The sequence below is a fragment of the Symphalangus syndactylus genome, chromosome 13, assembly GCF_028878055.3.
Source record: "Symphalangus syndactylus isolate Jambi chromosome 13, NHGRI_mSymSyn1-v2.1_pri, whole genome shotgun sequence".
In the NCBI taxonomy this organism is placed as follows: Eukaryota; Metazoa; Chordata; class Mammalia; order Primates; family Hylobatidae; genus Symphalangus; species Symphalangus syndactylus.
Window position 1 is genome coordinate 27724520 of NC_072435.2, and position 12374 is coordinate 27736893.

Genomic DNA, 12374 nt, shown 5'->3' on the forward strand with positions numbered 1-12374 from the left:
TCCCTCCACTCCTCCTCTCCCTCCTTTCCTCTTCCTCTACCCACTCCCCCTGCTCCCCCGCCCTCCCCTCCCCTTCATCCAGGACCTTATTGTAGGAGTCACCCCCTCCCCTCCCACACCCTCTCCCCTGTCCCTCCTCTCTCCCCTGCTCCCTCCCCTTTTTCTCCCCCTCTTCTTTCTTCCACCCCCTTCCCACTTCCTTCCTTCTTTCCTCCCCTTCCCTCTTCTTTCCTCCCCCTTTCCCCTTCCCTCCCGTCTCCCTCTCCTTTCTTCCCTCCCTCTCCCATCCTCTCTGGTTCTTCCCCCCTCTTTCCTTCCTCCCTCTCCACGCTGCCCTCCCTCCCCTCCCTCTCTCCCCCCTCCTCTCCTCCCGGGCCTCCCTCCCTGCTCCCTCCCTCCGCCCGCCGGCTCCCACCATCATCAGTATTCCGCTCCCGTCTCCGCCGCTCTCGGCTGCTCTCGGTCGCTGCCGCACCGTCCGAGGCGGGGGCCGGGGCCGGGGCCGGGGCCTGGGGGGGGGTGGGGTGGGGGGAGAGCGGCGCCGGCGGGCCCGAGGAGGGAGGAAGGAAGGAAGGAAGGCTGGAAGGAAGGAAGCCAGGAGAGAAAGAAGGAAAGAAAGGAAGGCAAGAAGGAAGGCAGGCGGCGGGCGAGGGCGCCGGGCCGGACGGCAGGCGGGCGCGAGGCGAGGAGGCAGAGCGGCCCCCCCAGCCCCACCGCCGCCGCTGCGGAAGCCCCCTCCCCACCCAGGAGCCGGGGAGGGGGGAGAGCGCGAGAGGCTCCAGGCCCGGCCGCAGCCCCGCCCCCCGCGCCTCCCCGCAGCGGGCCTTGCACCCCAAATTCCTGAGCCTCATTGGGGGGGTCCTCCCCCCACGGGCCGGGCATGCTGCCCCCCGGAAGGAACCCCTCTCCTCGCTGTGAGTAGCCGCCAAGGGGCACGGGTCGGGGGCGGGGGCCGGAGGCGGAACCGCGGGAGGTGGGTGGGGGGCCATTCTCTAATTGGGGGACAGTGGTCTTAGGCCTCCTCCGGGTTGGGGGGGATGGCAGAGGACAGGGGGCGGGGCCTAATGGGAGGCACAAGCCGGTGGGGGAGGCGACTGGGTGGGGGTTCTCCGGGCCGGGCGAGTTCTGTGCTGTGGGGGGGGGGGAGGGTTGTCGCCGCTGCCTGGGGACAGGGTGTGGGGGGTGCGTCCGGCGGTCGCTGCGTATCCAGCTGTGGGGCTGAGGAAGTAGGCTTAGGGTGGGGGGCTCTCCGGGCGTAGGTCTCTCCGGGCGTAGGTCCGGGCCCCCCTTTCTGGGGCGGGAGTCCGGGTTCTTCCTCTCCCCATGGCCCCTCCCACCCTCCACACCGCTGCTGCTTGGGGTGGGGGGGGCACGCCAGTGATGGGGAGGGGGGAGAGGCGGGCACGGGGTTTCCTTGGTGACCGCGCCTGGCAAGAGCGGTTGCCGTGGCAACCGGGGAGAACCGGGGAGTTTGGGAAGTGAAAATGGGAAAGACGGAGGGGGTGATTGGGGAGTGAGACAACCCCCTCCCCAGTCTTCAGCCCTTCTGCCTCTGGGGTCACCCCGCCTCTCCCGGTGGGCGGCTCGGACCCCTGCCCCTCCCTCTCTCCAAGACCCCCGTTCCCTGACCCCACTAGGCTTTGGGGCCTTCTATCCTTGGGCACGTGTCTCTCCAGGACCACTGCCTCTCCCACCTCCCTCCGCCCTCCCCTCCTGGAAACCTCTCCTCCTGGAGACCCCCGCCCCCCATTTGCTGCCTCCTCCCCAGGCTTCCGACCCTCACACCTGCTCTTCTAGGACCTTCTAAGACACGGCACCTGCTCCTCAGGATTCTCTAACCCCCATCTCTGACAATCCCCCAGATATGCCTCTCCAGACCCTCTGTCCAGGAGACCCTCACTTCAGCCGCCCTCTCCTCCAGCTCCCTCCTCCCACTCCCTCCCCGCCCCTCTTTGGGCCTTGCACCCCAGCCTCTCCCCTTTCTCCCCAACACCCCCAGTCGCCTTCTCCTTAGCCCATCACTCTGAAACCTCCTTCTATGACCTTTCTTCACCCAGAGACCCCCTCCATCGTTGTCTCCTCACCCCATAGTACTCCCCAATCTCAGACCCCCCGCAATCCTAGCTCTCTCCTTTTGGGAACCTCTCCTTCCAACTCACCATCAATCCCGGGCTCTCAGGGTTCCCCCCATCTCTATGCTCCTGCCTCCCTGGGGTCCTGTCCTGCCAGGGGCCCAGCCAGTCTCTCTCCAGGACTCCCAGTCTCCAGAGACCAGGATGGCCTCTTGCCCATCCCTCCACCCCTTCGCCTCCTCTCTGCACCCCCATCTCATTCCCCAGACCTCCTCACCTCTGCTCTCCTCCTAGGCGCCCTCCCCTCCTCCCTGCCCCCTCCCCGCAGCCTCTGGTGACTTTCTCTCGGGGTGGGGAATTCCCCTGGGGAGAGCCCAGCTGGGAAGGGGGAGGGGAAAGGGAGCCTCGGGGCTGCCCCTCGGCCCCCTCCCCGCCCCCCTCTCCAGCTGGGAGCTGCAGTGGCGCCTCCGCAGCGCCCCATTGCTATGCGCCTCACATCCCAAGTCCCGGCCGCGCAGCCGCCAGACAGGAACTCGGGCTCCAGGCAGCTGGGAGTAGCCGGAGCCGGCTTCCCTCCTGGTCCAGGAGCCTGAAAACTCCCGCCCCCCACCCCCGGACCGCGGCCAGGACCGCACGTCCCTCTTCCTGTAGCATCTTCCGCAGCCTTCGCCTTCTAACCTGCCGTTCCGCAGCCTCCACTTCCCCTTCCCACCTTCCTCCTCCTGCTCCTCCTCCTCCTCCTCCTCCTCCTCCTCCCTGGGGCTCCTCTCCTCCTGGCCACCGGATTGTCCAAAAGCGCACAGAGAAAGCAGGGACAGAGAGTGAAGCCGCCGAAAGGCGGGGAGAGAGATACAAGGAAGGGAAGGGTGGAAGCCAGGGAGGGAGGCACAGAGGGAGAGAAGGGACCCAGCCTCCGAAACAGACATACAGGCAATTAGGGCATCAGCACGGAGTCACGGAGTTACTCACTTGATTTCCGAAAGAAAGAGTCGGGGAGCCGGGGACACATGCCACTCCCACCCAGAGAGCAGACACGCGGGTGAGGCAGAGACGCAGGGAGCCACAGACTCAGGGAGGGTGGGACAGACCCACGGGGTGCCTGCCGGGGCCAGCAGGGAGCAGGGGACACTGGCCACCAGAGCTCTGGGGGATTAGAGGACGCTTCTGACTTGTCAGAGGGACCCCAAGTCAGCGACAGAGTGGGAGCGTGTGAGGAAGACACGGGGCACGTGGAGGCAAAGATTGATTCCCCTGGCAGGTACACACACACACACACACACACACACACACGAGCACACAGTCATTCACTGGCAGCCAGAGACCCCGACGTGGAACCGGAGAGGCCCAGTTGCAGACGCAGCCCCCACACTCAGTCAGCCAGTGGTCAGGAGAGACAGGGAGCAGTCCCCAGACCTGTAGTCGTGTGTCACACAGAGACACATACAGTCCTTCGTACACAGACCTGGAGGGAGAGACAAAGGCAGGAGGCCCTTGCCTTGTGGTCCTGTGGCCTCATGGCCTCATGGCCTCACGCTCAGGGACAGACACAAGGCAAAAGGCAAGGAGGTGGCCCCAGAGCTACAGAGAGGCAGCCCCAGGTGCCGCTAAGACAGTCACAGAGCCGCACACACACCAAACCTAGTGCCAGCATGGGGGGCACGTGTGTGCACTGCAGGGAGGGCCAGCCCCATCGGGCTCCAGCAGTCACCCTTAATCCCACTCAGAGACAGCCCAGAGAGTGTTCCTCTCACCACGTGGCTCCTCAAGGACCTCCTCGCCGTCCAAGAGGTCAGCAGAATTAAGACATCAGGTATCAGAGGGCACTGGCACCTCTCACAAGCAGAGCCCGTGCACACGTGTGCCCACATACACAGCCTCAGGGCCCAGGCGGAGAGGCCGATCTTATGGCAGAGGTGCTGTGGGTTGGGGATTGGGGGGTGGTGGCCGCTGAGTCCTCAGTCCCTTCCGGAACCCCGGCCCTGCTTTCTTGCCAGCCCCACCCCCTCAATCACCTGTCTCACCTGCTAGGACACCTGCTGTGTAGCTCACACCGGCTCTCTCTCTCCATCCTCTCCCTACATCCCATCCCTTCCCACCCCACTCTCTCTGGCCGGGCATCTGTCTCAAGGTGTCACCTGGACCTCCTGTCTCTGTCAAGCCATCTTGCCTCTCCATCTCCCCTCATCTTCCCTGGGACTGACCCTTCACCCTCCCAGCCCCCAGTGTCTTGCTGGCCTGGCCCATCCGTCTAGTCTGTGGACTCATTCATCGGTGTTTCCCTCTCCCACCCCATCTGCTGTGAAACCTGCCTATTTCTGTCTCTGCTCGATGCCGCTCTCTGTGCCTCTCTTCTTTGTCCCTCTGTGTCACTCGCCCTCACCTCTGCTGCTGTTCCTGCCAGCCTGTCTGCCTCCCCGCCTCCCCTGCTCCTTCCCCGTGGCTCCCTCTCCCCACATCCCTGAGGACTCACTTACACTGGGGTCCTCCGGGCGGCCCAAGAGGGTTATTTTCCCCCAGTGCTTTCAACATGTTTAATTTGTTGCCAACATTTTTTAAATTAGAGATTTCGCATAAAAATCTAGACTGTCAGCTTTTGGAATCGTCTCCCCCCTGCATAACTGTGGGTTGTGCTCAGGTGCTCCGGGCCACCACGCCCCACTCTCCTCTCTAACCAGCATCGTGATCATCTTCCCTGCTGGGCTCTGTAGACAGAGGAGTTTGCAACCTCTGCTCCTGGCTCCTCTTCCTCTCTGCTCCGTCTCTTTGTGCCCGGTCACCCTCTCCACTCTCCTTCCCTTGGTTTCCCTTGCCGGGTCCTCTCTCTGCCCCTCCCTTCATCTCCCCATCAGTTTGCCCTAACTCCAAGCCTCACTTTGACTGGGCCCTGTTTCCACTTAAATGGCCTCTCCCTTGCCAAGAGCAGGAAGACTCTTGTCCTTCTCTGGGAAAAGTGGTTCTTAAGACTGCCAGGGCGCAGAGCACACGCCCATTCTCCACGGCCAGGGTCTGCTGTGAAACTGCCAGGCCCTCACAGTGTGGGAGAGTCAGCGTTGCGTGAAGCCACCATGTTGCAGCCTGTCCTTCTCAGCTGGCTGATGGCTGCGGTGGGCCACAGACCCCACACTCTTGTCCCCAGCGTGTGGCATCACAGCCCGTAGGCAGGGGGTAGGCTTCTCCGTACACCAGGCTGCACATTTGGCCCCAGAGCAGGTGGAGAGCAGGGGCTGCCTTAATGGACCTGGTGTGTGGACCCTGTTTCAGGAGGGAGGGCCTCACCTCCAGATAGGGGTGCAAAGGACAGGGCTCCCCTTTGTGCCTGGCAGTGCTCAAGCCCAGCAGCAGCCCCTCCACCATCACCCTTGCTGGGTGAAGGGGGCACGTCTTTGTGTCCTCTCTGGCGGGGTACAGGAAACCTCATTAACTCTGAGTCTGGAGACCCTCTGTCCCCATTGGGGAGAACCTCCTTTTCCTTCCAGTCCCAGTTCCTGAGGCTGGGCTGGCTCCACCAGACAGGGAGTGGCAGGAGAGTAAGAAGAGTGGCAGGTTGCCCCTTGTTGCCTGGAAACCCACGCGCAACTGTTGTCATGGCAGGCAGAGGTGGAGGGGCTGCCTTGGAGACCCACGAGAGGGGCTGGTGGGGGCTCGCCGCAGGAGGCAGGCAGGAGCCCAGGGGACTGCTGGTTCCCCAGGAGGGCTGCTGAGAGTGAGAATGGGGGGTGTCTGGTAGTATCTGGGATCCCGGTGGGAGGTTGAGAGACCTAGACAGAGACAGGCCAGGCACAGTGGCTCACGCCTGTAACCTCAACACTTGGGGAGGCTGAGGCGGGTGGATCACCTGAGGTCGGGGGTTTGAGACCAGCCTGGCCAACATGGTGAAACCCCGTCTCTACCAAAAATACAAAATTAGCCAGGTGTGGTGGTGTGAGTCTGTAATCCCAGCTACTTAGGGGGCTGAGGCAGGAGAATCGCTTGAACCCAGGAGGCAGAGGTTGCAGTGAGCCGAGATCATGCCGTTTTACTCCAGCCTAGATGACAAGAGCAAAACTCCATCGCCAAAAAAAAAAAAAAAAAAAATCCTAGATGGAGAGGAGGAAGAGAGTGAGGCAGGGCGGGAGGGGGCAGCAGCCCCAGGCACTCCCAGGCTCACTGTGCCCCCCAGATGCTGCGCCAGCCCAGGGAGTTGAGCTTAGGCCCCAGAGCTCTTGTTCAAACACTACAACAAAGGTCAGAAGGCTGTGCGGCCACAGCTCCACTGAGAGGCCAGCCCCAGGTGGTAAACACAGAGGAGTTTGGCCCTCCCCTTGCCTCGAACCCTGTCTCCAGAGCTGGAGATGAGCATGGTTGTAGCTAACTGGTTGAGAGCATGCCACGAGCCAGGCTCAGTGCTCAGCCCCTTATATGGATTTTTTCCATGTATTCCTGGGGCAACCCTGCAAGGAGGCACGGTCATCACCTCTGGTTTGACAGATGGGGAAACTGAGGCCCAGAGAGGTTCGGTCCCTTGCCCAAAATAATACACCTAGAAATAGCAGAGCCGGGACTCCAAACCCTGGCGTGGGCCGCCCTGCAGGTCGCTTCCCTCCATGAGACTATTGCTTTACAGAGGGGGAAACTGAGGCCAAGACAGGAGAATGCACTGGTCCATTGGGCCCTCCAAGTGGAAATTCGATTTTTTTTTTCTTTTGAGACAGGGTCTCACTCTGTCGCCCAGGCTGGAGTGCAGTGGCGTGATCTCGGCTCACTGCAACCTCTGCCTCCTGGGTTCAAGCAATTCTCCTGCCTCAGCCTCCTGAGTAGCTGGGACAACAAGCACGCACCACCACACCTGGATAATTTTTTTTTTTTTTTTTTTTTTTTGTATTTTATGGTAGAGACACCGTTTCACTGTGCTGGCTAGGCTCGTCTCAAATTCCTGGCCTCAAGTGACCCACCTGCCTCAGTCTCCCAAAGTGCTGGGATTACAGGTGGGAGCCACTGCACTCGGCCATAAAATTGTTAATAATCACAATAATTAGGTTGTTAATAACAATACACTCGTAGAAGGTTAGACTTTTGGGGTTGGGGGAGAACAGGGTGTTGCTCTGTTACGCATACTGAAGTGCAGTGGCACAACCACAGCTCACTGCAGCCTTGACTTCCTGGGCTCAAGCGATCCTCCCGCCTCAGCCTCCTAAGTAGCAAGGATTACAGGCGTGCACCACCACACCCAGCTAATTTTTGTATTTTTTATAGAGAGGGGGTTCTCACTATGTTGCCCAGGCTGGTCTGGAACTCCTAAGCTCATGTGATCCTCTTGCCTTGGCCTCCCAAAGTGCTGGGATTACAGGCATGAGCCACCACGGCCAACAGGATTAGACTTTTGAAGGCATTGAAGCTCCTGTAACTCAGGGGCTGTCAGGTTCTCAATCTTGTTTATGCCTCTAAAGCACCAGAAGGGAAAGGACTCCCCATGCTGATTCTCACAGTAGAGAATCAGCCCTCACCAACGTTCGGGTTGTAGGATCTTGTTGCAGGAAGGGCAAAGACCCCAAATGTGATCCCATGGGCCCCCCACTCCTTGACGAAGAGTGGTTTCGATCCAGCCAGAAATGCTGGATTTACAATGGCGGAGAAGTGGCGGGGTTGGGTGGGGAAGGGGCTGAGTCATGGAATGGGAAAACTGTTTATTCTTCTGACCCGTAAGAATAAATAACTTTTTCTGTTTTTTTAAGAGTCTTGCTCTGTCACCCAGGCTGGAGTGCAGTGGTGCTATCTTGGCTCACTGCAACCTCCACCTCCCAGGTTCAAGCAATTCTCCTGTCTCAACCTCTTGAGTAGCTGGGATTACAGGCACACGCCACCTCGACCGGCTAATTTTTTGTATTATTAGTAGAGACGGGGGTTTCACTGTGTTGGCCGGCCTGGTCTCAAACTCCTGACCTAAAGTGATCCTGACCTAAAGTGATCTCGGCCTCCCAAAGTGCTGGGATTACAGGCGTGAGCCACTGCGCCCAGCCGAGAATAAATGATAACTTTTAATGTAGCTGTCACTTAAGTGTCAAGCATTGTACATGGTCACCAGGAACCCCAACAAGCTATTAATAGGTGTCATTATCTTCACAGACCGCAAGGCGGAGCTTGGGGTGGGGGACACAGGGAGAAAGTGGCCAGCCAGAGTTTTCCTCAACACCAACACTCTTTCCACCCGTCCATCCTTCCTCTTCACAGGACGGTGTGATGAGGTAGACGAGGAGAAGGAGGGTCTTCTGGATCCTGGAATAAGTTCACTGAGCACTTTCCTTTTATGCCCCAGGCATTTCCCTAAACTCATCACAGATATCAGACCTTCCCCACCTACAGGTGAGCAGACTGAGGCCCTGAGGGGTGAAGTTCCCTTTGCAAGCCAACATGGCTGGTAACTGTGGCAGCTGAGGTTCAAACCCAGGTCTAGTTGATTCCAAGGCCCGCCTTGAGCCACACCCCTACACAGAGCTCCAGAGAGGAGAGGAGGGGGCTTCATTCCTCATCCCGAAATGGAATATAGGAGTGAGATGGGCACTTAGAGACTCTTCAACCCCTTGCTGTGAAACCTGCATCCCCTGGGAAACAGAATGACAGCCTCACCCTAGATATGGCGATGCAGAATCTGCGGTTTTTTGTTATTATTATTGTTATTTTGAGACAGAGTCTCACTCTGTCATCGAGGCTGGAGTGCAGTGGTGTGATCTCGGCTCACTGCAACCTCCGCCTCCCGGGTTCAAGTGATTCTCCTGCCTCAGCCTCCCAAGATGCCTCCACGCCCAGCTAATTTTTGTATTTTTATTAGAGACAGGGTTTCACCGTGTTGGTCAGGCTGGTCTCAAAACTCCTCACCTCAAGTGATCCGCCCGCCTCAGCCTCCCACAGTGCTGGGATTACAGGCGTGAGCCACTGCGCCCGGCCAGAATCTGCCTCTTAATAAGATTCCCAGGCAGCTGGACACACATTCATGTCTGAGAAGCGTTGTTCCAGTTCACATAGTTTTCAGCTTTTTATGACTTTTAGTAGCACCCTTTTGTTGTAAACAAAATAACTATGCACAACCCTGTGAGAGAAAACAGATCGGATCAGCGTCCTTCCTAGGCAGGACCCCTGTGAGTGGAGCTGGCTGGGGCCACGCCCCTCCCCACCTGCAAACTCACTCTCAGCCCCACTGCCTGAGCCTTGGCGACAAATACTGTTGTAAAAACCGCCAATGCCAGGCCAGGGTCCAGTTCTCTTCTGGGGTGAATTCAGTTCAGGAGTGTTCAGCCGCCCCATCCCAGCACAGAATCACAGTCCAGGGACCTGGAAGTTCAGTTTTTTTTCTTTCCTTTTTTTCAGATGGAGTCTCGCTCTGTTGCCCAGGTTGGAGTGCAGTGGCGCCATCTCAGCTCACTGCAACCTCTGCCTCCTAGGTTCAAGTAATTCCCCTTTCTCAGCCTCCCCAGTAGCTGGGATTACGGGCGCCCGCCACCAGGCACGGCTAATTTTGTATTTTTAGTAGAGGTGGAATTTCACCATGTTGGTCAGGCTGGTCTCAAACTCCTGACCTCAGGTAATCCGCCCACCTTGGCCTCACAAAGTGCTGGGATTACAGGCGTGAGCCACTGCACCCGGCCCTCTTTTCTTTTTCTTTTCTTTTCTTTTTTTTTTTAAGTTCAGTTTTTATCTCAGAGCCTACCCAAATCTGGCTATCCATGTGTATAGCAGTGACCTCACCGTGCCTCTGTGTGCCCTTCTGTAAAATGGGCAGCAGCAGCTCTCGCCATGGGCCCCTCGCGGGGACTGAATAAACTCTTGCAGGCAGCTCCCGCAGCGCAGGCCTGGCACAGGTAACCAAGGCAGCGCTGGCCAGGTGCTCGGGCCTCACACTCTCCGTAACGTTCCGTTTCTCCGGCTATGATCTCCCTGGCTTCTCCATGGGTCCTATAAGAGTCCTGTGAGGTAGCTGGGCAGGGCCAAGGAGCAGATGGAGCGGCACTTCAGGGACTCAGGCAGAAGCAGTTCCAAGCAGGATCAGTGGTTAGATCCATGCTGTCCAACATAGTAGCTGCCACAGCCACTGCCATGCGTGAGCACCAACAGTCACATCAAGTCGAATGAAGAATTCAGTCCCTGTTCATTCTCGACATATGTCATGTGCTCCGTAGCCTCATGTGGCCGGTGGCCGCTAGTGCTGGACGGCACGGAGAGAACATTTGCATCATTGCAGAGAGTCTATTTGATGGTGATGCATTGAAATATTGAAATACAGCCGGGTGCCGTGGCTCACGCTTCTAATCCAGCACTTTGGGAGGCTGAGGCAGGAGGATTGTTTGAGCCCGAGAGTTTGAGGCCGGCCTGGGCAACATGGCAAAAGCCTATCTCTACAAAAATACAAAAAAATTAGCCAGGTGTAGTGGTCCACACCTGTAGTCGGCTACTCAGGAGGCTGAGGTGGGAGGATCACCTGGGCCTGGGAGGTGGAGGCTGCAGTGAGCTGAGATCACGCCACTGCACTCCAGCAGAAATTTGTGTGATGTGTGTGTGTATGTATGTGTGTGTATATATGTATGTGTGTGTGATGTGTATGTATATGTGTGTATATGTATGTATATGTATGTGTATGTGTGTGTGTATATATATCTGTGTGTGTGTGATGTGTGTGTATGTATGTGTGTATGTATGTATGTGTGTGTATATGTATGTGTGTGTGATGTGTGTGTGTATGTATGTATGTGTGTGTATATGTGTGTGTGTGTGTGTGTATGTATACAGTTGACCCCTGACCAACTTGGGGGCTAGGGGTGCCAGCCCCGTGTGCAGTTGAAAATCTGCATTTAACTTTTGACTCCCCTAAAACTTAACTACTAATAGTGTCCTGTTGATTGGACACTCTACCAATAACATAAACAGTTAACACATTCATGTTAAATGTATTCTATCCTGAATTCTGACAATAAAGTGAGCTAGAGAAAAGAAAATGTTATTGAGAAAATGCTAAGGAAGAGAAAATACATTTACTAGCCACTAACTGGAGTGTATCATCGTAACGGGCTCCCCTGATTGTCTTCACGTTGAGTGGGCTGTGAGCAGGAGGAGGGGGCGGTTGTCTTGCTGTCTCAGGAGTGGCAGAGGCAGGAGAAAGTCCACATATAAGCGAACCGCATGGTTCAAACCCCTGTCCTTCAAGGGTCAACTGTAGTCCTCCACTGGCTGGTAAATAGCTCACCTCAGCCCTTCCTGGGTCCTCACCGCCCCCTACCCTGCCCTCCCAGCCCTCTGTCTTCTGAAACCTGCTGTTAATTCCCATTTCTCCGATGAGGAAACTGAGTGACTGCAGAGTACTGTTCCTAGCAGCAAATTGGCAGCACCAGGGGGTCGGAGCAGACGTTTCTCCTTTTCCCGGCTTCCGGCCAGGCTCGGAGTCCTATATGTCACTTGTTGGTCACTTGCTGTGTGCCAGGCCCTACTTGGGCCCCCTTGCCACAGCCCCGTGCAGTATCATCAGAGAGGCTGCAGCTGGCCCAAGGTGGCACAGCCAGGGACTGGACGGGAGCCGGGTGGGTGGTGTGTCCCCAGCTCCCCTGCTGCCCTATGGGTGTGACCAGAGCGAGGCACCGCCTGTGAGTGGAGATTGGGGCTGGGGGGCCTGTGGCAGGGACCTTTGCATTCCCTTCTCCCCGTAACTGCTTCCCACCCCACATCCTCTTCCGGCTTTTGGAATTTGACCCCAGATCTATAAGAAGAGCCTGGCTCCGCCCTCTCCCTCACCTCCTACACCGCCTCCAGCTTCTGCCACTTTTACAAATTTGCTTTATCTGTTCACTCTTTCCCTTCTCTCCATTCCCGTGGCTCCAGCCGCGGCCTCATCCTCTACCCCCGGACCCCTGGCGCAGCTCCTCCCTGGCCTCCAGCCGCCCCGCTCCAGTCCACTCAGGGGTGGTTCACCCACCAGAGCTGAGCCTGCCCCTCTGTTGTCATAGCCGGATGTGGGAGGAAGGAGGGCCCCCCCCGCCCCCGGCCCATTGCCACGGCCTCTGTAACAGCTCAACATTCCTGCCTCCCGGCTTCCCTCCTGGACGTTCCGGGGCCCACCCTGTGCCCACCCTCTCACTTAGCCCTCGGACGGCTCCCCCACCCCCACACTTGCCTCCCTAGAGACACAGGCCTCCTTGCCTCGGGTGCCAGCAGAGGAACTGCCGGTGGGGGCGCTGGCTTGCTCATTCCTGCAGCAAATACTGAGGCTCGGAGGGGCCAGCGCTGTGGCAGGCCCTGAGGATGCAGCCGTGAACGCCCCGGCAAAGCCCTCAGGAGCTCCCC

General features: G+C 58.1%; 1 protein-coding gene across 1 annotated transcript in view; it reads left to right on the plus strand.

The window, feature by feature from the left end:
* Positions 1-421: 421 nt before the first annotated feature.
* Positions 422-12374, plus strand: part of LRRC4B (leucine rich repeat containing 4B) — a 50876-nt gene continuing 38923 nt past the window's right edge. The window contains exon 1 of the mRNA XM_055239496.2: positions 422-914. The gene's annotated coding sequence lies outside the window, so the exon portion shown is untranslated. The remainder of the gene's footprint in view (positions 915-12374) is intronic.